The sequence below is a fragment of the Leucoraja erinacea genome, chromosome 15 (assembly GCF_028641065.1).
Source record: "Leucoraja erinacea ecotype New England chromosome 15, Leri_hhj_1, whole genome shotgun sequence".
NCBI lineage: Eukaryota > Metazoa > Chordata > Chondrichthyes > Rajiformes > Rajidae > Leucoraja > Leucoraja erinaceus.
The window spans coordinates 21,407,484-21,428,571 of record NC_073391.1 but is presented as its reverse complement, the minus strand read 5'-3'; the positions used below and the strand labels follow the sequence as shown (position 1 = coordinate 21,428,571).

General features: G+C 43.4%; 1 long non-coding RNA gene across 1 annotated transcript; it reads right to left on the bottom strand.

The window, feature by feature from the left end:
* Nucleotides 1-294: 294 nt before the first annotated feature.
* On the bottom strand, nt 295-20,670 carry LOC129704030 (uncharacterized). The gene is made up of 3 exons (XR_008724671.1): nt 20,147-20,670; nt 12,163-12,344; nt 295-2,018 (listed from the first exon to the last, which is right to left on the bottom strand). It is a non-coding gene; the product is annotated as an uncharacterized LOC129704030 (long non-coding RNA).
* Between the last annotated feature and the right edge of the window lie 418 nt (nt 20,671-21,088).

The window sequence follows — 21,088 nt, the reverse complement described above, 5'->3', positions numbered from 1 at the left end:
ATTTCATGATTTTAAGTGTATAAAATCATGAGAGGAATAGATCGGGTAGATGCACAGAGTCTCTTACCCAGAGATGGGGAATCAAGAACCAGAGGACAGGTTTAAAGTTTGGGGGGGGTGGGGTGGGGGGGGGGGGGGGGGGGGGGGGAGAGATTTAATAGGAACCTGAGGAGTAGCTTTTTCACACAAAGGGTGATGAGTGTACGGAACAAGCTGCCAGAGAAGATAGTTGAGGCAGGTACTATCGCAACGTTTAAGAAACATTTAGAGGTGTACATGGATAGGACAGGTTTGGAGAGATATGGGCCAAACGCAGGCAGATGAGATTAGTGCAGATGAGACATGTTGGCTAGTTGTGCTGAAGGGCCTGTTTCCATGCTGTAAGACTCTGAGTGAAATGCAACTTCCTCTACCTCACTAACATAGCTTGACCGTGACCATTAACTCTGTGACCATAACTATTGATTCTCCTAACAGTTTCTTATTCAGTTCCATTCTTCTTTATTTTGGGGTCTGAAATGCCTGTGCAGATTTTTTTTTTACTTCAAAGGAACTATAAAAAATCAAGTTGTTTTTTGCTTTCATGGAATTCATCTGCAGGCAATGTTAATTCTATCTAATCACATGCAACACGATGAGATCTTGGTGTGGCTGCAGACAAACATAAGGCAATGTGCACCTGGAGTGCAAACAGTGCTACATGTGTACCTGAATTAGTTTGCTTCATTCAACTGATGGAACTGTCCATAACTTGTTAACCTATAAAAACAAACTTATAAAGATTGTAGCTACACAAAAATGCTAGAGAAACTCAGCGGGTGCAGCAGCATCTATGGAGCGAAGGGAATAGGCAACGTTTTGGGCCGAAACCCTTCTTCATTATAAAGATTGTACCATGTGGAACTTGGCCAACTTTCCCATGCCAGCTTTCATGCTCCAGGTAAGCCTTCATTTGCCTTTTTCATCTAACCGCAACAATATATCCTTCTAGTCCTTTCAATCTCAGCTGTTAGAGAGTCTCCGTGTGAATCTATGGTCATTTCAACTGGTGAGTAGTTCCACATTCAATTAGCTCTGGCTTCAGTTCCCTATTGGGTTCATAATAATGTTGGTACATCTGTCGCTCCAAGTTTGTGTTTCCTGAACAAATGGAAACATATATTGAATTTTTCATTAAGGCATCCAACAGTTGTCTGATTCTCAGAGAACAAACTATTGTATGTGCTACAATTTTTTTCTGGTAGATATAACCTTTCAATTTTGTGCGGGAAAGGTTCATAATTTTTCTTGCATCTTCTTAGCAAGACGGTTAGAGTTCCATCTTATGCACTGTACACTGTTCACTAAGGTGATCAAAATGAAGGTCTAACGTCGACTGTAACTCCCCTCTATCCCTCAAGAACTAAATCCATTTGCTTGTCGTGCTTTCTTCTAATTTGATTAACTTGTGTCGCCACTTACTTGTTATTTTATTTCCTTTACTTTTATTCTGACTTTGCTGAAGTGCTCGCAGCTTCTTCATTCTTTCTGGCAAAAACCCGCCTGCTTGTACTGATCCAACACAGAGCTGAAGAAGGGTCTCGACCTGAAACGTCACCCATTCCTTCTCTCCAGGGATGCTGCCTGACCCGCTGAGTTACTCCAGCATTTTGTCTGTAGAGCAGTACAGCACCAGAACATGCCCTTCATCCCACGATGTCTGTGCCGAACATGGTGCTGAGACCACCTCTTATCTGCCTGCACATGATCCATACTTGCCCATTCTGCATTTGTGAAGCTCTTTGCTTCCGTTACTGATGTTCATGCACACTATAAACACTCCTTTTAATAGGATATCAATAACATAACAATACAATCACCAGCTCAATTAAAGTCCTGCAACATGGTGAATAAATGGAGTGAATCCACACAAACCTTCAGTCTCACCAGAGTTGGCCTGGATCGCGACAGCATTGCCATTCTGAATCTGTGACTCTGGATGGTAAATAAAGGCTGCAGGAGGTCAGCACCTTGAGATACTGTGAGGAAAAAGAACAAGAAATACCATCACAGATTACTCAGGTCTGATAGCAAGCCAAGAGCAATGAACCAAAGCTGCTCGCAGGAGAGATGTGGTGGGCTGCCTGCTCGTCTGATGTGGTTCCCCAGTTGCCACAGTATTCAGCTGAGGGCTGAGTATTATACCTGACACCCGTGGCCTTGCCGCCATGGTCAGCCATTCCATGACCAACAATCGCCTGCCATGTCAAGAACACTTAAACACCATGGACAATCACTTGAATTGCCAAGGCAAAATGGGCTATGGACCAAGTGGTGGTAAATGGGATTAGCATTGATAGATACTTTAAGGCACAGACTCTTCAGATGCTGGAATCTTGAGGGGGGTGAAAACATGCCGATGGAGCTTAGTAGTTCAGGCAGCATCTGTGGAAGGACATGGACAGACTATATTTTGGATCAGGAGCCTCTGGAAAAAAGTCCTGACCCAAAGCATCATCTGCACATTTCCCTCCATTTACAGACACTTGATAGTCAGCCTAGACATGGAGGGCTGAAGGGCCTGTTTTTGCATTTAATGACTCCGTAACATGGTATTGAGGGTGGCACAGAGGCGCAGTTGTTACTGCCTCACAGCGCCAGAGACCCAGGTTCGTTCCTGGTTCGTGTGCTGTCTGTATGGAGTTTATACGGGCTCCCTGTAAATGCGTGGGTTTTCTCTGGGTTAGGATTGCACTCCAAAGATGTACAGGTTTGTAGGTTAATTGGCTCTTGTGTGTAGGAGAGTGTTGGTATACGGAGTGATCACTGATCGGCACGGACTCGGTGGACTGAAGGGCCTATTTGCACCCTGCATCTCTAAAGTCTAAAGGACCCTCTGAAGAAGGGCTCTGACCCAAAGGATTACCTGCACAGTTCCCTCCCTAGATACACACTTGCAGTGGTGGACTGGGTCTAAAAATATTGGTTGCCAGGAGACAAAGGGGGCCCACTTCATCAGGGGCCCACTTGCCATCGGGCAAGCTGACACCCTGGCCAGTCCGCCACTGCATACTTGATAGTCAGCCTAGACACAGTGGGCAGAAGGGCCTGTTTCTGTGATGTAAGACTCCATAACATGGCTTGGGCACTTTGTAGTTAAGATACTCACCATAAGAACAGACTAGGCAAATCATGTGATCAGCTGTGACTCCACCAATTCTCAAAACTTGCTGCTGCTGACCTCCAGACTAAGCTGTTATTCGTTTTCTTTGCATCCTGCAGCAGGAACACGCTGGAAGATTCTAGCCAGATCCCTCGCCAATAGCAGAAAGTTCCCATCATGTGGAGCTCTCAAACAAGCCTTGCCACAACGCAGCTGACAGTCAATCTTTGTCAGACAGCTATACCGCAGGTTCTGACGTGAAACATTATCTGTTTCTTCCTCCAGAGATGCTGCTGGACCTGCATGTTCAGTTGTGTTTTTGAAACCACAATTCCTGGCTTAGCCTGCTAACCAAGCTGTCCAAACAAAATGTATGTTTATCATGGTCAGAAACTGCCACTGTAACATTCCAAGACTATTACAATATTATGTTAAAAACGTGAACAATTCCTTAAAAATGTAGATACTTGTGTATTTGAAAAATGCATGGAAGTAAAATTATTTAAAGATGTCGAAATATATAATAAGTTTTTTTTTTAAATGCGAACATAACCTTAATTCCTTGCGGCCATTTTCTTATTCAATTAAATCAAACTGGTGGCAGCTTGCTGGGCTAGATTTCCCAGCATAAATGTTGGTCAATTCATTTGCCCTTTCACTGAGATGAGAGTGTGATCAGAACAGGTTGAACGATCAGCAATTGGAAACAAGGATTTCTCATTGCATGGCAAGACTCCAAATAGGAATGGCAAAGGAATGGATGATCGTGGGATTGGAATTGCGAGATGTTTTTTAGGGCTAGTCCCGGTAAAAGTGGGCAGTCGTGGTTGCCCCCTCTCTCCCTCTTCCTCTGGTTCCCCATGTTCAAAGTATAGCAGTTGAGAAGGGATGTCCGCTGAAGATATCGAGACCGTGCAACATCCAGCAGCCCACTGACTCCTCTGTAGATGTCCAGGAAGCAGATGCATTGTTTCAGCACAACAATGGCCTGTTTGATCAGAATTTGTGTGGCACTATGGTGTATGAATTAGTGTTAAGAATCAACACCCAAATAGCCTTTTTCCAACACTAACCAGAGAGATTGGCTGCCAATAGCACAGCGGCATCAAGACATTAAATCTGTGTCAAGGACATTGAACAATCCTGAATAATTTACGTTGAGGTTTGAGCACCTACATGTGTGATCCCTATCAGTTCTCATTTGGCACAGAACTAATAGAGATCACATAACGCCTGACACAGATTCACCGTGTTCATTTGCTCTCTGCTGGCCAGGCTGCAGGTGGCACAGTGGTAGAGTTGCTGCCTTACAGCACCAGAGACCCGTGTTCGATCCTGACCATGAGTGCTGTCTGCACGGAGTTTGTACATTCTCCCTGTGACTGCATGTGGTTTCTCCGGGTGCTCAGATTTCCTCCCATGCTCCGAAGACGCACAGGTTTGGAGGTTAATTGGCTTTGGTAAAAATTGAAAATTATCCCTAGTGTGTAGGATCGTACCAGTGTACATGGTGATCACTGGTCAGCATGGACTCGGTGGGGTGATCAACCTGTTTCCGTGCTGTCTCTCTAGTCTGGTCACCAGCAAGAAGCAAATACATGTGATTATTGAATAGAGATAGTCAGGGACTTGCTTTCCATTGCAGTGAATGACACTGTTTGTGATGCAAGTATATCCAACTGTAACCTGGAGGGAGATGGTGCAGTAAAAGTTATTTTTTTCATTCACTTAAACAACCATTGGCAATGTATTCAACAGCTTATCATCGGGTCACACGTAGTCACTGCGGTCCAGCTAGCCATATACCAAATTGGACAGGATTAGTTAGAGTACCACCCAAATTTTGAGACGTTTAAGGCTGTCTTTCGATTTCCAAGGGAACAACGAGGGGCCTGTCCAAAGCTGCTCCAAGATTGTTCTTGGGGATACAGGTGGCAGATTTCCAAGCGGATATTCCAAAGGAAGTGTAGAAGTCGCATTTGTTCTTTCTCACTAAACCTTCTGAAAGTGCTTAAGCCAACATGGCATCCTCCTCGAAAACCTCTCTCTCCAAGCCTCCCACATAGAACAGTACAGCACGAGAACAGGCCTTTCACCCCACAACGTCTGCGTCGAACAAGAGGTCAAGGCCCTCTTATCTGCCTGCACCTAATCCATATCCCTCCATTCTCTACATATTCATATGTCTATCCAAAAGTCTCTGAAATGTCACTATTGCAACAACCTCAACTACCAGCCCTGGCAGCACATTTCAGGCACTCACTGCCCTCTGTGTGTGCAAAAATAAAAAAAATCTTGCCCCGCACATCTCCTTTCAACTTTGCCCTTCTCATCTTAAACCCTATGCCCTCTAGTATTTGATTGTTCCATCCTGGGATCAAGGTTCTTGACTGTCTACCTTATCTTTGATTATAATTTTATAATCAAAGATAATACCTTGGGTTCCCCTCAACCTCTGGTGTTTCAGAGAAAATAATCCAATCCATTACAAAGCCTCCACAACCTTCCCGTAATGGGGTGACAGAACTGCAGGCAGGATTCCAAATGCGGCTTAACCAAAGTCCTATAAAGCTGCATCATCACTTCTTGACTCGTACTCAGTGCACTAACACATGAGGGCAAGCATACCCTATACTTTCACCATTCTATCTACTTGTGTTGCCACTTTCAGGGAGTTATGGACTCCAGATTCTGCCTGGCCCACGTTGCTCTAGCAATTTGTGTATTTTTTAGTTAATTGGCGTCAGTTTAAGATTAACAAAAAGGTTTAATTTTTAATGTCAAAGTTAAGTTTTCTAAATAAAGTATACCACTTCACAAATTTCAATATTTCCATAAAAGGGTCCCTTAAAGTAGATAATCCTACTATGTCCATTTTCTATTATTGTAACAACTATCCTTGGAGTGGGTACGGTAGGAAAGGATACATGGATAGGAAAGGGTTTGAGAGGTATGGACCAAACATGGGCAAATATGCCTAGTTTAGATGGGGCATCTTGGTTGATATGGACGAGCCATGCCATTAATTGTATATTTTTCCCCTTAGTGCTTGCCAAAGTTTCCCAAAGTGCTTGGATTAAAATCCATCTGCCATTTCTCTGCCCATTTCAGTAGCTGATCTATATCCTGCTGTAAACGTTGACAGCCTTCCACAAAATGCACTAAACCAGCAATCCTACTAACCAACCTATCGACGTTTACATCCCAAGACATATATATATATATATATATATATATCACAAACTGTAAAGGTCCCACCATAGATCTCTGTGGAATTGCACTGGCCACAGACCACTAGCCTGAATATTGCCCTTCCACTACAATGCTCTGTCTTCTGCCAGTAAGTCAATTCTAAATCCATACGATCAAGTCACTGTTAATCCCATGCATCTCAATCTTCTGGATCAGCCAACCATGAAGAACTTTATCAAATGCCTTACTAAAGTCCATGTAAACAACATCCACCGCCCTACCCTTAATGATCACTCTCATCATCCCCTGAAAAAACTTGATCAAGTTAGTGAGACATGACCTGCCATGTACAAACCCATGCTGACTGTCCCTAATTCACCAATTCTCTTTCAAATGGGAGTAAATCCTATCCTGAAGAATCTTCTCCAAAGTGAAAACAGATGCAAAATATTTGTTTAGTACCTCGCCTACTGCCCCCGGTTCTCCAGCACAAATTTCCTCCTTTATCCTGGTCCTTTATTCTTCTCCCTGCTTACCATTTTGCTTTTAGTGGGCATTATCATTCCGATTTATCCAAGGTGCAACATAAGCTGACAATTCATTATTCAAGACTATTGGCTTTTTCAGGCAATAACAGTGGTAATTGCAGTAAACCTTCTTTTTAACGACCGCTTTATAATTACAGCGGACAGACCTACCAATGGCTGCCGATGCCACCCCCAGGTCTCACTGTCTCTCTCCCCTGCTGCTTGTATCCCCACCTGCCGTTGCCACCCCTGGCTCGCATAGCCCCCCCTGCCGCATGTAGGCCATGGCTGCCACCACCACCTGCCACCTCCGGCAAGCCACAGGCTGCGACCATTGACTGCACCAATCCTCGCCCCTCCCTCAGCCAGGGCCATCAGCACAACCAGTTCCAGACCGAGAATTTGAGGAAAGGTCGCGACCCGAAACAATACCTTTCCATGTTGTCCAGAAATGCTCCCTGACCTGCTGAGTTACTCCAGCATTTAGTGGCCATCTGGGTATGAATCAATAACTGCAGTGATTTGTTTCTACTACTTGTACAATGATGATTTAATTGGGTATTTTGAAGGTGGAGATTGACAGATTCTTGATTAGTAAGGGTGTCAAAGATTATGGGGAGAAGGCAGGAGAATGGGGTTGAGAGGGAAAGATGGTTCAGCCATGATTGAATGGCGGAGTAGACCTGATGGACCAAATAGCCTAATACTGCTCATATGATGTTTGAACGTATAACACCTTACTCGGTTACAGTGGACAACCAGCAATAACGGATGCTATCCCCCCCCCTCCCCCCCCACCTCCCCTCTGGATCATTATAACAAGGGTTTACTTTATAATGAAAAAGAGTGTGCATTCTTATGGTGCCTTTTGTGTTGTTAGAACTTTACAAGGCACTTCACAGGTTCTGTATACCAGCTACTGTGTCGTTATTGATATGTAGGCTGGTGCAGCTGCCAACATCTGCACAATCTGGCATTGCACGCCGATTCAAGTTGAGTGAGCAGTTTGATAGACACAAATATCTGGAGTAACTCAGCGGGTCAGACATCATCTCTGGAGACAAGGAATAGATGACGTTTCATGTCGAGACCCTTCTTCAGTAGGTTTGGAACACTAACTCATCTACACAGGAGCTGGACCTCCCCAGGTAACAGGCATTCCTAGGCTTCCCAATATCTCCATGGCCCCAATTCCAACCAGGGATTAGGGAGGCGCTGATTATTCCAAGGACACCATTATCCCATGTGAATTCTATACCCTACCACTGACCTCCCCCATGCTAGCTGCCATCATTAGCTACAACCATGACATTCAGGCCCATGTTCTGGATTTAAGTTGCAAACCTCTTGCTCAAAAACAAGAACACTCGAACAGTATCCATACTGACAATGTAAGAATGTATTGTGGAAGAACTAACATTCTTGGCATGCTAACTTCAGTTAATAAATTTGAAAGTTCTCTATTTTAAGCGAGTTAAAAATTCTGAGAGTTCATCCTATCAACCTGTAGCCCTCGGGAATAAGCGAAGAACATTATGATAAATGATTTGAATTGCTATAATCTGCTGAGCCCCAGGGTGACGTTGCCGAAGCTCCCTGTGCGGGACCTGTACTGCCAGCTCTGGCATTAACGTGTCACTAAAACTATTCAACAGGATGATCCATTTTTAAACAATCCTTCAATCCTGGCCGGTCCTGGAAGCTTTACATTCAGCAGAGTGACATCGGCATCTCCAGAGAAGGGACGGGTACTGGTGGCAGCAGGGATAGCTCTATGCGGCGCTGAAATAAACTGATGGCTGTGTGCAATGAGCTCAGTGCATCCGGCAGAGATGCTTTCTTATTTTTGTTAGTGGTGTGCTTGCAGCACCATCCTCCCAAAATGCAGGCCTTGCACACCTGGCTGCAAGCCAACTATAAAACTGCCTTGACTCAGTAGAGCCAGCTGCCAGTGTTTTCACTGGGTCTTCCAAGCCACCGACCTTAGCAAGTCAATTCCCTCCAGATCTGCATTTGGCTTGCAGCCAACTAAATAAGACATGCACTTCAGGAACCCGGCAGTAATGCCGCATTATATATTAAAAAGAATACCTGGCGATAGATACTAAGCATCAATACATGCATTGCCATTGCTTTTCCGACCGGAAGGCAGATCCATGTAATTCAGGCACCATTTTGATGTGTAGAAAGGAACTGCAAATGCTGGCATATACCGATGATAAACTTAAAATGCTGGAGTAACTCAGCAAGTCAGGCACCATCTCTGGAGAAAAGGGATGGGAGACTTTTCGGGTCGGGAACCTTCTTCCGACGGAAAATAAAGAGGAGGGAACTGGAGGTAGGAGAAGGCCAGAACAAAGCAGGACTGCAAGAGATGGCCAAGGAAGGGTGGATCCTATAATGGCCCACTGGTGGCTGGGGAAGAGGTGATAATGAAGGGATACAAGGATGCAAACAGAGAAACTAGTAGGATGACTATGGTGGGGAGAGAGGGAATTCAAGGGCTACTTGAAATTAGAGAAGTCAATGTTCATAGTTTTATTTTACACATGGAACAGTGAAGACTGCAGGAGTTGTCATTACTTCCCCTCAATGGGAATGAACTGAAATCTATACCCAATAACTTGGGTTCAGCTAATGCAGTATACCATGGGTTGTGTTTAATCTCTTTGAAAAGCACACTGCTAATGAGGTTATCTTCTTGACAAATGGTAATTGAAAGAATCTCCCTCTGCAAGGGTAAAAAGATGCAAGTTCATTGTCACTATACACCAGCATAATCAAGGACGAGTCACAACGTTGCCACACCCTCTTCCCACATCGGGCAGAAGGTATAGAAGTGTGAAAACACACACCTCCAGATTCAGGGACAGTTTTTAGCAGGCAACTGAACTATCCAACCAACAACTACAGAACAGGCATGAGCAACTATCTACCTCATTGTCAACCCTCGGGCTATCTTTAATTGGACTTTACTGGCTTTATCTTGCACAAAACATTACTCACGTTATTCTCATTATCATGTGGATCACTCGATCATGTTTTGTCTTTCCGCTGCCTGGTTAGCGAGCAACAAAAGTTTTTCACTGTACTTTGGTACACGTGACAATAAACTGAACTCAAACTCAAACTGTATGTCTTTGGAGTGAGGAAGAAAACCGGAGCAGCCAGAGAAAGCCCACATGGTCACAAGGTGAACATACAAATTTCGTACAGACAGCCCCCTTAGTCAGAATCAAACCCGGCTCGCTGGCACTGTAAGACCACAAATCTACCGCTGCACCACCATGCTGCTGTAACCAACCTTATGCATCCAGCAAGTTCAGGAACAGTTGAATGGATTTGCCTTAGAAAGTGAATATGTTTAAATAACATGCTTAGTGATTCTTTGTAACCTTAGGCAACAAGTTAATTGGCCGTTTTGTTTTAAAAAGGCAGATTATTGTTTATTTCACTACGATTAAAATAAACACGGGAGTAATTTGGTAAAATGTTTTCCATCCACAAAATATACGTTAATGAAATACACATTGAAAGCATTGGATCACACTGTGCTAGTAGAGGGGATGGGGTTAACTGTTTCAAACTAGTCCGTTGTTCCAATTCAACATTTTATTTTAAATTAAGAGGTATGCCTCCTGTGGACTCTATACAGAAGCATTGGCATTAAGTTGCAGAATCCCTGCCTAATCTTGCTCTCTATTCCTCTCTCCGGTTCTGTGCTGAATTAGAAACTATGTCAAGGCAAGAGGCCACGCAGAGGGTAGAAACGTGAGCAAGGTACCAGAGCCAAATAACTTCCACTAAATCTAAATTGAAAGCCGTTTAGTTTAGTTTAGAGATACAGCACAGAACCAGGCCCTTCGGCCTACCAAGTCCCTGCTGACCAGCGATCCCCATACACTAGCAATATCCTACACACTAGGAATTTTTACCGAATGTTGAAGGAAACCGGAGCACCCAAGGCAAACTACACGGTCACAGAGGGAATGTACAAACTCCGAACAGAGAGCACCCATATTCAAGTGCCTGGCGCTGTAAGTCAGCAACTCTACCGCTGCCTCACCCTGCCGCTCTATTCTGTTCATTGTTCAGTTTGCAAAAAATAATCAAAGACAAAATTTGTGAGGAAAACATTGCAATATTTGAAATTATCCTTGCGCTGCAGTGCTTAAAAAAAAATATTATGCAAAATTTAGATCAGCCGTGTATGGCGCATGTCCACCGAAATGGTATTCATAGTGCGTGTACACATCCATGAGCTGATGTCAATGAGGGTGTTAACACGTGCCTTGAATGTTTGCAGAAAGAGCACCAAAACTCACAGATCATGATATCAATCAGTATTCTTTAATGCTGGTTTTGACAGCTCCACTGCCACTTGGAGCTCAGTCTGGCACCTTCATAAATGCATTTAGCAGCAGGATAGATGCTCCCACAGAGCTATTTGAGGAGATCCTTCATTAATCATGGGTTAATTGCTGATTACTTGCTCCTGGCTGTTGTGTCCAATCTACACCAGTCTGGCGCTCGCTACTGTTTCTTTGAGTTGCAGATGTCTTCACTGAATTTTATTGCACATTCTAAAGAACCTTCAAAATCATTTTTACTTAAAAAAATATCCAATTATCCCTTTACACGAGGAATAGGGGCAGGATTAGGTAACCAGGCCTTTCAAGCCTGCCCTGGCATTCAATAGGATCATGGCAGATCTCTGCTGGCTTCAACTCCTCTTCTGTACCTGCTAGTTTAGATTAGTTTAGTGATACAATGTGGAAACAGTCCCTCTGACCCACCGAGCCCGCGTTGACCAACGGTCACTCCATTCACTGGTTCTATCGTACACGCTCGGGGTAATTTACAGAAGCCTATTAACCTGCACATCTTTGGAGTGTGGGTGGAACCAGAGCACCCGTAGAAAACCCATGCGGTCACGGAGAACGTACAAACTCTGTGCAGACAGCACCCGTGGTTAGGATCAAACCCAGGTCTCAGGCGCTGTAAGGCAGCAACTCTACCGCTGCGCAGCTGTGCTGCCTCATCACCTTTAATTCCTTGATTTTTCACAAAATTATCTCCTTCCACCTTAAACACATATAATCATTTACCATCCAGAACATTCCAGGATGGAAAATAATTAGAAATTCACCACCCTCTGCAAAAATGAAATTTCCGCACAACTGCATTTTAAATGGTAGCCCCTTATCTTGTGAATACTTTTCCTCATTTGAGACTTCCGCTGGAGAAAACATCTCAACATTGCCTCTCATTCTTCTGAAATCCAAAATGTACTAAACCTACCTGTTGAGAAAAACAAAGTTGTCACTTTAGGTTTCACCATCCACAATCATTTTGCTTTCCTGTTAAAGCCATAGGTCTTCCTCGTGGTCCAGCACCTCCCAGCCATGGCACTACTACAAGACACTCTCTTGGAGTACAGCAGGGGAAGGAGATTGAGCAGATGGTCCACAGAGTAGGACAAGCTGAGGGTGGAAAAGGAAGAGATCAGAAGAACTGTTTCTGGATGGCCATGTGCATTACAACAAACTGAATCTCCATAAAGAACAAGGTGCAAGGCATATCTGTTTGCATTATTTAGTGCACACTGCATTTCCACATTCATTATATTTTTCTGCATTCTGCAGTCGTAACCAAACATTCCGAACAGAGCAAGGACTGCATTGGTAATGTCTGTCAACGTGATAATGACATTTTATTTACCTATTTGTGCCCGAGATGAAGCTGAAGATATTTACAGCATCCCACTGTTTGACAACCACTGTTACTTTAATATAATTGTCAACTATCCACCTACGTGTATATCCTTAGTGCCTGCTTTGTCTCTGTTTGTTCCGGTTTTACTGCTCCTTCACAAGTAACTCAAGAAGCTGCACTGGGGCCCATTGACTGCAGGAGAGGAAATTATTAATGGGCTTTTAGAATGACTTTGACTGGCTGCAGACTGCACCATTGCAACACGATCAGGAGGATCCCACGTTGCCTGTTTGGAGGTCGAAACAAGGCACTGCAGTTGCTGGTTTATATAAAAGGCCACAAAGTGCTGGAGTAATTCAGTGGGTCAAGCAGTATCTCTGGAGAAAATGGATAGGTGACATTTTGGGTCCGGACTCATGTCCCAATCTTAAACGCCACCTATCCATGTTCACGTGACCTGGTGAGTTTCTCCAGAACGTTGTGCCCTTTTGCCTGTCTGGAAGGATACAACAAGAGCACTTGAGGAATGGCAATGAATGGGAGAAGATAAGAATAACAGGTTTTTGGTGCGTGAAGCTCCTCAGCAACTCCCTAATCTTTCTGTTTGAATTTCCATAACCCCTGAGCAAGCTTGGAGTATTCAACGTACAGCTTCCTTGGTGGATGTTGGAGATGTGGTGAACTGAGTTATATATGTGACTACCAGTTCAGGTGATCAGATATAATCTTTGGTGTTAATTCATTGATTTTATCACTAAATGTTAATCCTAAACCTAATGTGAGATTAACCTCCTCTAGACTACACTACCGACTTTGAGAGAAAACTTATAATGACAGTTCTTCTAACACTGTGATATTCGCAAACAAATACAGTAGGATCATCTGCTCCCATTGGCTGCTGAACATGTACCTCTGGGGATTTCTGGTGCCTGAAGATAACAGAGTTGGGTAGAGTCACTGCCTTACACCACCAGAGACCCAGGTTTGATGCTGACTACAGATTTTGCCTGTATGGAGTTTGTACATTTTCCCTGTGACCACATGGGTTTTCTCTGGGTGCTCCGGTTTCCTCCCACATTCCAAAGACGTACAGGTTTGTACGTTAATTGGCTTCTGTAAATTGTCTCTAGTGTGTAGAATAGAACTAGTGTACGGGTGATCATTGGTCAGTGTGGACTCATTGGGCAGAAAGGCCTATTTCCACGCTGTATCCCAAAAACTAATCTATCCTTGTACTCTGCTGTCAAAATCTTGCATGGTTCAAACATCTTGAAATATACTCTTTCCTTCATGATGCCATCCTTTATTGTTTTCCCACTACCCCCCACCCCTTATCCCATTTAGACAGATTTGGCTCAATTCTATTTCATATAGACCACACACGTCTGGATTACACGGTTTTTAAAATAAAACTCTCAAGGGGCCTTTCTTATCAAATATCCTCCAAATGAATGTTGTGAGACAGTAAAGCCAAGCAAACGCAAAGTATAAAGCCTCCCCAGGCCCCTTCCAAAGAGGTGATCTAGAGAAGATAGACAACATTGTTTTAGGTGAGAGGAAACTAAGATTAAAGGATAAAAAAGGCTGGAACTGGTCAATATAAAGGGACAAACAGGCAATGTTTAAATTGTTAAGATCTATTTTTAATGGCTGCTCTGCTGCAATAAAGCCACACCTGCAATATTTATGTTCGTTACAGCATTAGTGTGTGAGTTGAAAAAGTGCAAAGCTACCAAAATTGGGGAGATTGCCAAATTCCTGGACAGTAAGGATCAACAGACAAATAACGTGCAAATATACCAAAACTGATGTGTAGTCGTGCAAAAATATATTTTCTACAAATTAAATGCGCATTAAACCCTTGTTATCAAGCTGCAATTGTAATTCACTCTTGACTATGTTTAAGAAGGAACTGCAGATGCTGGAAAATCGAAGGTACACAAAAAGGCTGGAGAAACTCAGCGGGTGCAGAAGCATCTATGGAGCGAAGGAGATAGAAGAACGGTTTCGGCCCGAAACCCTTCTTCTATGTTCTATCTTCTAAACACTTCTATGTTTAGTTAGTTCTCCCATCAGAATCCATTCATTCTTTCCTGCCATGAGTTGTGCCATCAGTTATTTCATGGAGCATGTTCTTCATTCAGATTTTACTGAACTGACCCCTGCCTGTGATTTTCCACACCATAACAGTTATCCCATGAGAGGTAATCATCCTTAATAAAGTCCTAGGTGTAACTTCAACAGTGGCGCGACCAATACACAATTTTTCCAAAATTAGACGAGGAAGAGAATCAAGCGTGTTTTATTGTCATATGTCCCAGAGAGAACAATGAAATTCTTAATATATATATATATAGCAAGCTCCTGTACTTCTACCCGATGGCAGTGGTGAAATGAGTGTGAGGCCAGGATGGTGCAGGTCTCTGATGATGTTGGCTGCCTTTTTGTGGCAGCGACTCCGATAGATCCCTTCGATGGTGGAGAGGTCAGAGCCAATGATAGAATGGGCAGTGTTCACAACATTTTGCAGTCTTTTCCGCTCCTGGACGTTCAAGTTGCTGAACCATGCCACAATGCAACCAGTCAATATGTTCTCTACTGTAGAAGTTCAAGAGAATCCGCTTTGACATACCGAATCTCTGTAATCTTCTCAGGAGGTAGAGGCGCTGATATGCTTTCCTTATAATTGCATCGGCATGCTGGGTCCAGGAAAGGTCTTCGGAAAAATCTCACTTCTATACTCTGACTCATCGGCATCTGTAATTCGTCCCACAATGGTGGTGTCGTTGGCGAACTTGACGATGGAGTTCACACTATGTCCGGCTACACAGTCATAAGTATAGAGTGAGTAGAGCAGGGAGCTGAGCACACAGCCTAGAGGTGCTCCCGTACTGATTGTTAATGAGGGTGAATTATTTCTGCCAATTCGAACAGACTGTGGTCTGTAGATGAGGAAGTCGAGGATCCAATTGCAGAGGGATGCGCAGAGACCCAGTTCCGTGAGCTTGGTAACCAGCTTTTTTTTTTAAATATGTCACTACAGGTTGTTTGTGACTTCTGCCTTTCTGCCAGTAATGTCACAAGACCTAGCTTCAGTCTGACCTCTCAAGTGGATGTGGATGAACTTATGGAATGGAGAATGGGAAAGCGAGATACTTGTCAAGGTTCTGCATAACAGAGGACTCTCTATGATCTACAAACTGTTCCCAGGGATGCACACTAATCAAACATCAACTGCTGCTGGAAGATCCTCAAATGATGAAAGGCACCCTTTGGTGTGGCTGGAACCTTTTGGTCTTCCAGTACAATGAGATGTTCACAGTGAGTGCTGCCAACAAGCACATTCCAGACCACAGGAGTACGTACTGAGAGACGCACTCACTGAAGCTTGGCATTTAAAGACTGCAGTCTATGGGTCCTTCTGCTGCTCAATATTGAGGGGCTGTGTAGGAACGCCTCAAACTGAAATTGTTGTAATGCTAAAACAAGTAATTGATGCTCTGAATGCACAATGCGTTCACACTATAAGTGCGTAGAACTTATAAACATCTAGACTGAACAACACTATAATGTAAAGAAGGTCATGCTTTTTGTTTTGTATATCCTGTGTACATTTTTATGAATAAAGTTTATTTTGAAATAAATGTTAAAAAGGATAAGGAGAATTCTTCCCAGTTTCCCACTTTCCCAGTGGGGCGGCACGGTGGCGCAGCGATAGAGACCCAGTTCGATCCTGACTATGGGTGCTATTGGCACAGAGTTTGTACATTCTCTCCGTGACCATGTGGGTTTGCTCCTGGTGCTTCGGTTTCCTCCCACATTTCAAAGATGTGCAGCTTTATAGGTTAATTGCCTTGGTAAAATTGTAAAATTGTCCCTAATGTGCAGGATAGTGCTGGTGTACAGGGATCGCTGGTCGGCACGGACTCAGTGGGCCAAAGGGCCTGTTTCCGAGCTGTATCTCTACACTAAACTAAAAAACTAAAATCAATTTTTAACTGATCATTGTCCCATGACTGTTCATGGGATCCTGCGGTACATAAATGCACACCATTCTCCACATTAATAGGGTAAGTAGGAAGTCATGTCCACTGGTCGGGTCGTTGACCTCTGCAAATTGTCCCTAGTCTGTCGGTGGGTGGTAAAAAATCTCAGGGGAGTTCATGAGAAAATGGAGAGAACAAGAAATGTCATTAAAGTAGGATCGCTGTATCGACTTTAGGGTGGTTAATGGTTGGCACAGACTCAATGGCCCAAAGCATCTGTTTTCATGTTATATCTTTCCATATGACTCATATGTTTGGAAATGTCTGTTGGCTATGTTTGACTTGCAATAGCTACTTGACAATTGTTTTTTAATTAGTGAACTCTAATCCAGTGATTCCCAACCTGGGGCCATATGCCCCCTTTGGGGCCATGGCAAATTTCAGGGGGGCCACAGAAATATTTTGTGATTTAGGGGGCACAGGTTCAATGAAGGGGGTCACAGAGCTACCACCCTGTTGCCTCCTAAATTTCAGTTCTAATAAATTTAAATCTATGTAGTTGAAATATTTTTGATGTTTGTGGAATAGAATAAAAGAAAATATATGTCCAATTAATAGACACTAATATTTTTATGGAAGGTATTATAATAATGAAGTACTTTCTTTCCGCTAATAATGTCAGGGGGGGGTCACAGAAAAAATAAAAGATCCCAAGGGGGCCCATGAGCTAAAAAATGGTTGGGAACCACTGCTCTAATCTACCATCATCTATGTTCTTCCTCACTTTATATCTTAGTTCATAAATCGGGTTGACAAAGGAGATACACTGATTGTCCTATTGTTCACTGAGCTCCCGGAAACCTTGTTGGACACAATGCATCATTATCTGCTAGCCTCCCCAGCCCTGAGTCGTCTCAAGTACAAATATTTTTTTCAAATCTAAACTTGCACCAAATGAAACTATTGGGCCACCAGTAAATCCAAGATACAAAGTGTAATCAATTATTTCCTCACCATTCGTAAACTTGCTGTATCTACAATGTATAGGAAATATGATGAGAGATTCCCTATTTCAAATAACAACAACCATTCTATGTTTTTTTCAAGCTGTCACACAAATAACAAACTGTTCTGGCAGCTCCTGTAGTTGAACTGGAATCATTCCTTCTCAAACATAATTAAACATTTCCATTGCTGCATAGGTAGATTGTAAGTATCAAGTTCCCACCAATGTACGAGCCAAGCATTTTTTAAGATTCAACAGTTAGATGAATGATAACCTCACTGCTTTATGATATGTGCCCCGTTATATTAGTTATCAATTTAAGAAATTATTCTCACTGGGGCTAGTGCTCTTATATTTGCATATGTCTATAATTAAGTAGATTGCTTACATTTTAACTCCACCTTTAACTTTGTTCCCGATGTTAGGGAAGTCCAGGACAAGGGGTCACAGCTTAAGGATAAAGGGGAAATCCTTTAAAACCGAGACGAGAAGAACTTTTTTCACGCAGAGAGTGGTGAATCTCTGGAACTCTCTGCCACAGAGGGTAGTTGAGGCCAGTTCATTGGCAATATTTAAGAGGGAGTTAGATGTGGCCCTTGTGGCTAAGGGGATCAGGGGGTATGGAGAGAAGGCAGGTACGGGATACTGAGTTGAATGATCAGCCATGATCATATTGAATGGCGGTGCAGGCTCGAAGGGCCGAATGGCCTACTCCTGCACCTAATTTCTATGTTGAGAAATGTTTCTGGTACATCATTCAGAGATTACTGTTCCTGTATGAACCTCAACAATATATATTGATATTCTGTTTCATCATGGAAACCTTAACAATCAAAACATTAACCTGTCGTCTGAAGAAGGGCCCAGACTTGAAGAATCACCCATCCACTTCCTCTGCATATCGTGCCAGAGATGCGTTTGTTTTCCAGATCATATCTCTGGTTGCTCTTCAGCCTAACATCGTGGAGCTGGAGGCTTCCTCGGACTGACTTTGAGCCCCACGGCAGGGCGTGGACTTAACATCGGAGCCGATCCCTCGTCTGGGATTGCTCAAAACGCAACCTGTGGACTTTACATCGAGAGCTCGCAGTCTCAGGAGAGAATGAGTCGGGAGCTCCAACGATGTAGAGGTTCGACAAGCCTCGACCCGGGGTCCGATCGCCTGGCACAGGGGAGCCGACATCCACCCCAATGCGGGAGCAGATTCCCCCGACGTGGAGGGCCCAAACGCTGCCGGGAGTTCAGAGTGTCCCTTCAACGGAAGGCTCGAGGCCCCCGACTGCGGGAGAACAAAGAAGGGAAGAGATTTAACCTTTTTTCACCTTCCATCACAATGAGGAATGTGGAGGAGTCACTGTGGTGGATGTTTATGTTAAAATGTATTTTGTGTGTTCTGTTGCTTTATATTTGTATGACTGACTTGGCAAATGAATTTCCTTGTATGTTGCAAAACATACTTGGCTAATAAAGTATTATTGTATTGTATCTACTTCCAGCAAACTCGCTCACCGGCACAGAACACTGATCCCATTTGTCCCCAGTTAATGATGAGGTCCCACTTTTGCCCCTAGTCTCTGAGCACAGACTATCAATTCTTGTACGTCCAGCTTTTTCTGGTTTCATGAAGGATGATCCTGGGGTCAACTAAACTGTATAATTCAAATTTAATTGCACATCACACGTTTACTTATCTGAAAACAAAACAAAAAAATCCCAGCCACCTCTATGTCCTGATCATAAAATTGGATATTGCGAGTAAGACGATATTTTGGGAATGTTTCTGCGAAGGAATTTGTGTCCGATGAAGCATCTTTCAAAGCAACAGCAGTAACTCCTCACGTTAATTCTCCTGTTGGAAGCCACATAAGAACACTCATAGGAGAGTGGTACATTAAACTCAGAACATCTTGTGTATTTTGTTTATTAGAACGCTGCGCCTAGTGAATGTTAAATAAGGCAACAGTGACACATAACTCATTCGACCGGGATTAATTAAATCTGGTCTCCAATAGCCAATTTTCTTACACAAAGCCGTTCTACAAATAAAATGAATCAGTTGGAAATGTTTCAGTGAGGCACATGACCGACAGCCAATTTGGATAGTTGTGCTTTTGTAGAGTTGTTTCGTTCTGTATTGAGTAAAACAATGCCAAATACCTTTAATAAACATTTCAAGCAAGCCCCACTTAAGTGCCACTTTCAGTGCCAGTTGAAGAGGAGAAAGCAGCTTTTGATGCTACAGACTCTCTGCGGTTACATTTCTGCTCCAATACCAACGAGCAGAGGGGGGGGGGGGGGGGGGAATTGGCAAAAGCAATAATAAAACAGGAATTAGATCATTTTTCTGGGGTCTGGCTATTTTGAGCAGCCTGTAACAAGAAGTGTATTTATCTAGGTTTCTATGACCCTTTTCAGGCACTCTGTCAGTGAGCTTAAATTGAGCAGCCAAGCTGGGAGAAACTTGGAGTCTGCTCCAGGCCTCGAAGGTCCACAGGGACCAGGAAAATTATTGTTGGCAAGCCTGCCTGGCTCCAGAAGTTGATGCAGTGTCCCCCAACCCCCCCCACCCTCCACTCACCGATCCAGCAGCAAAAGCAGCAAATCGGGCTCAGAACGTCCTTTTAATTTAATTATGGCCTGTGTTGATTGGCTCCTGGAGATGGCCTTGTAAGTAACTCTGGAGAACAAAGGTCACTATTGAAAGAACAAGCTGAGTCTAATGCTCGTTCTGTAAACTCCCATCTCAGGCCTTTAGGACGCTCACTTACTTGAAGTGACCACCTGCTGGTCCACACTGGATAATTGTTGAAGGCTGAAGCGGCAAAAAAAACAAGTTGAAAGCGCTATTAGATGCAGAGGAATTGAACCGCAATAGGCAAACAATAAAGTAAAGCCTGTTGATGAGTTATGGCTAAAACTGCATTTATTCAATTGAGTAACATTTACTGAAAGGCAGCCATTACTGTAGTTCACATACATGAGTTAAACTGAAATATTGGCTCCATTGAGGAACGAATCCCTAAAATATTTTTCATGGTCTTATTCCCAAATGGAGTGAAGTGCGAAACATTTGAATCCTGACTAACAGTCTCTGAATTATATCTCCACTTGCAAGCCTCTCTACACATGTGAGCAAAAGTGCCTGCAGAAAGAATTGCAGCCAATTTCAATGGTATGTGAGTTCAGGCCCTCCTTCTAAGCTGCTTTCCCCATGGATCAGACTGATTACAGATGAAGATGAAGATCAAGAATCAAGAACCAGAGAACATAATCAAGGACTAGTCTCACCCCGGTCACTTCCGTCTTCCCCCTGTCCCAAGAGGACAAGAAGTTTCAAAACGTATACCTCCAGATTCAGGGACAGTTTCTTCCCAGCTGTTATGAGGCAACTGAACCATCCTCTCACCAACTAGTGAGCGGTCCTGACCTCCCATCTACCTCATTGGAGGCCTTCAAACTATCTTTAATTGAACTTTACAGTTCTTTATCTTGCACTAAACGTTATACCCTTGATCCTTTA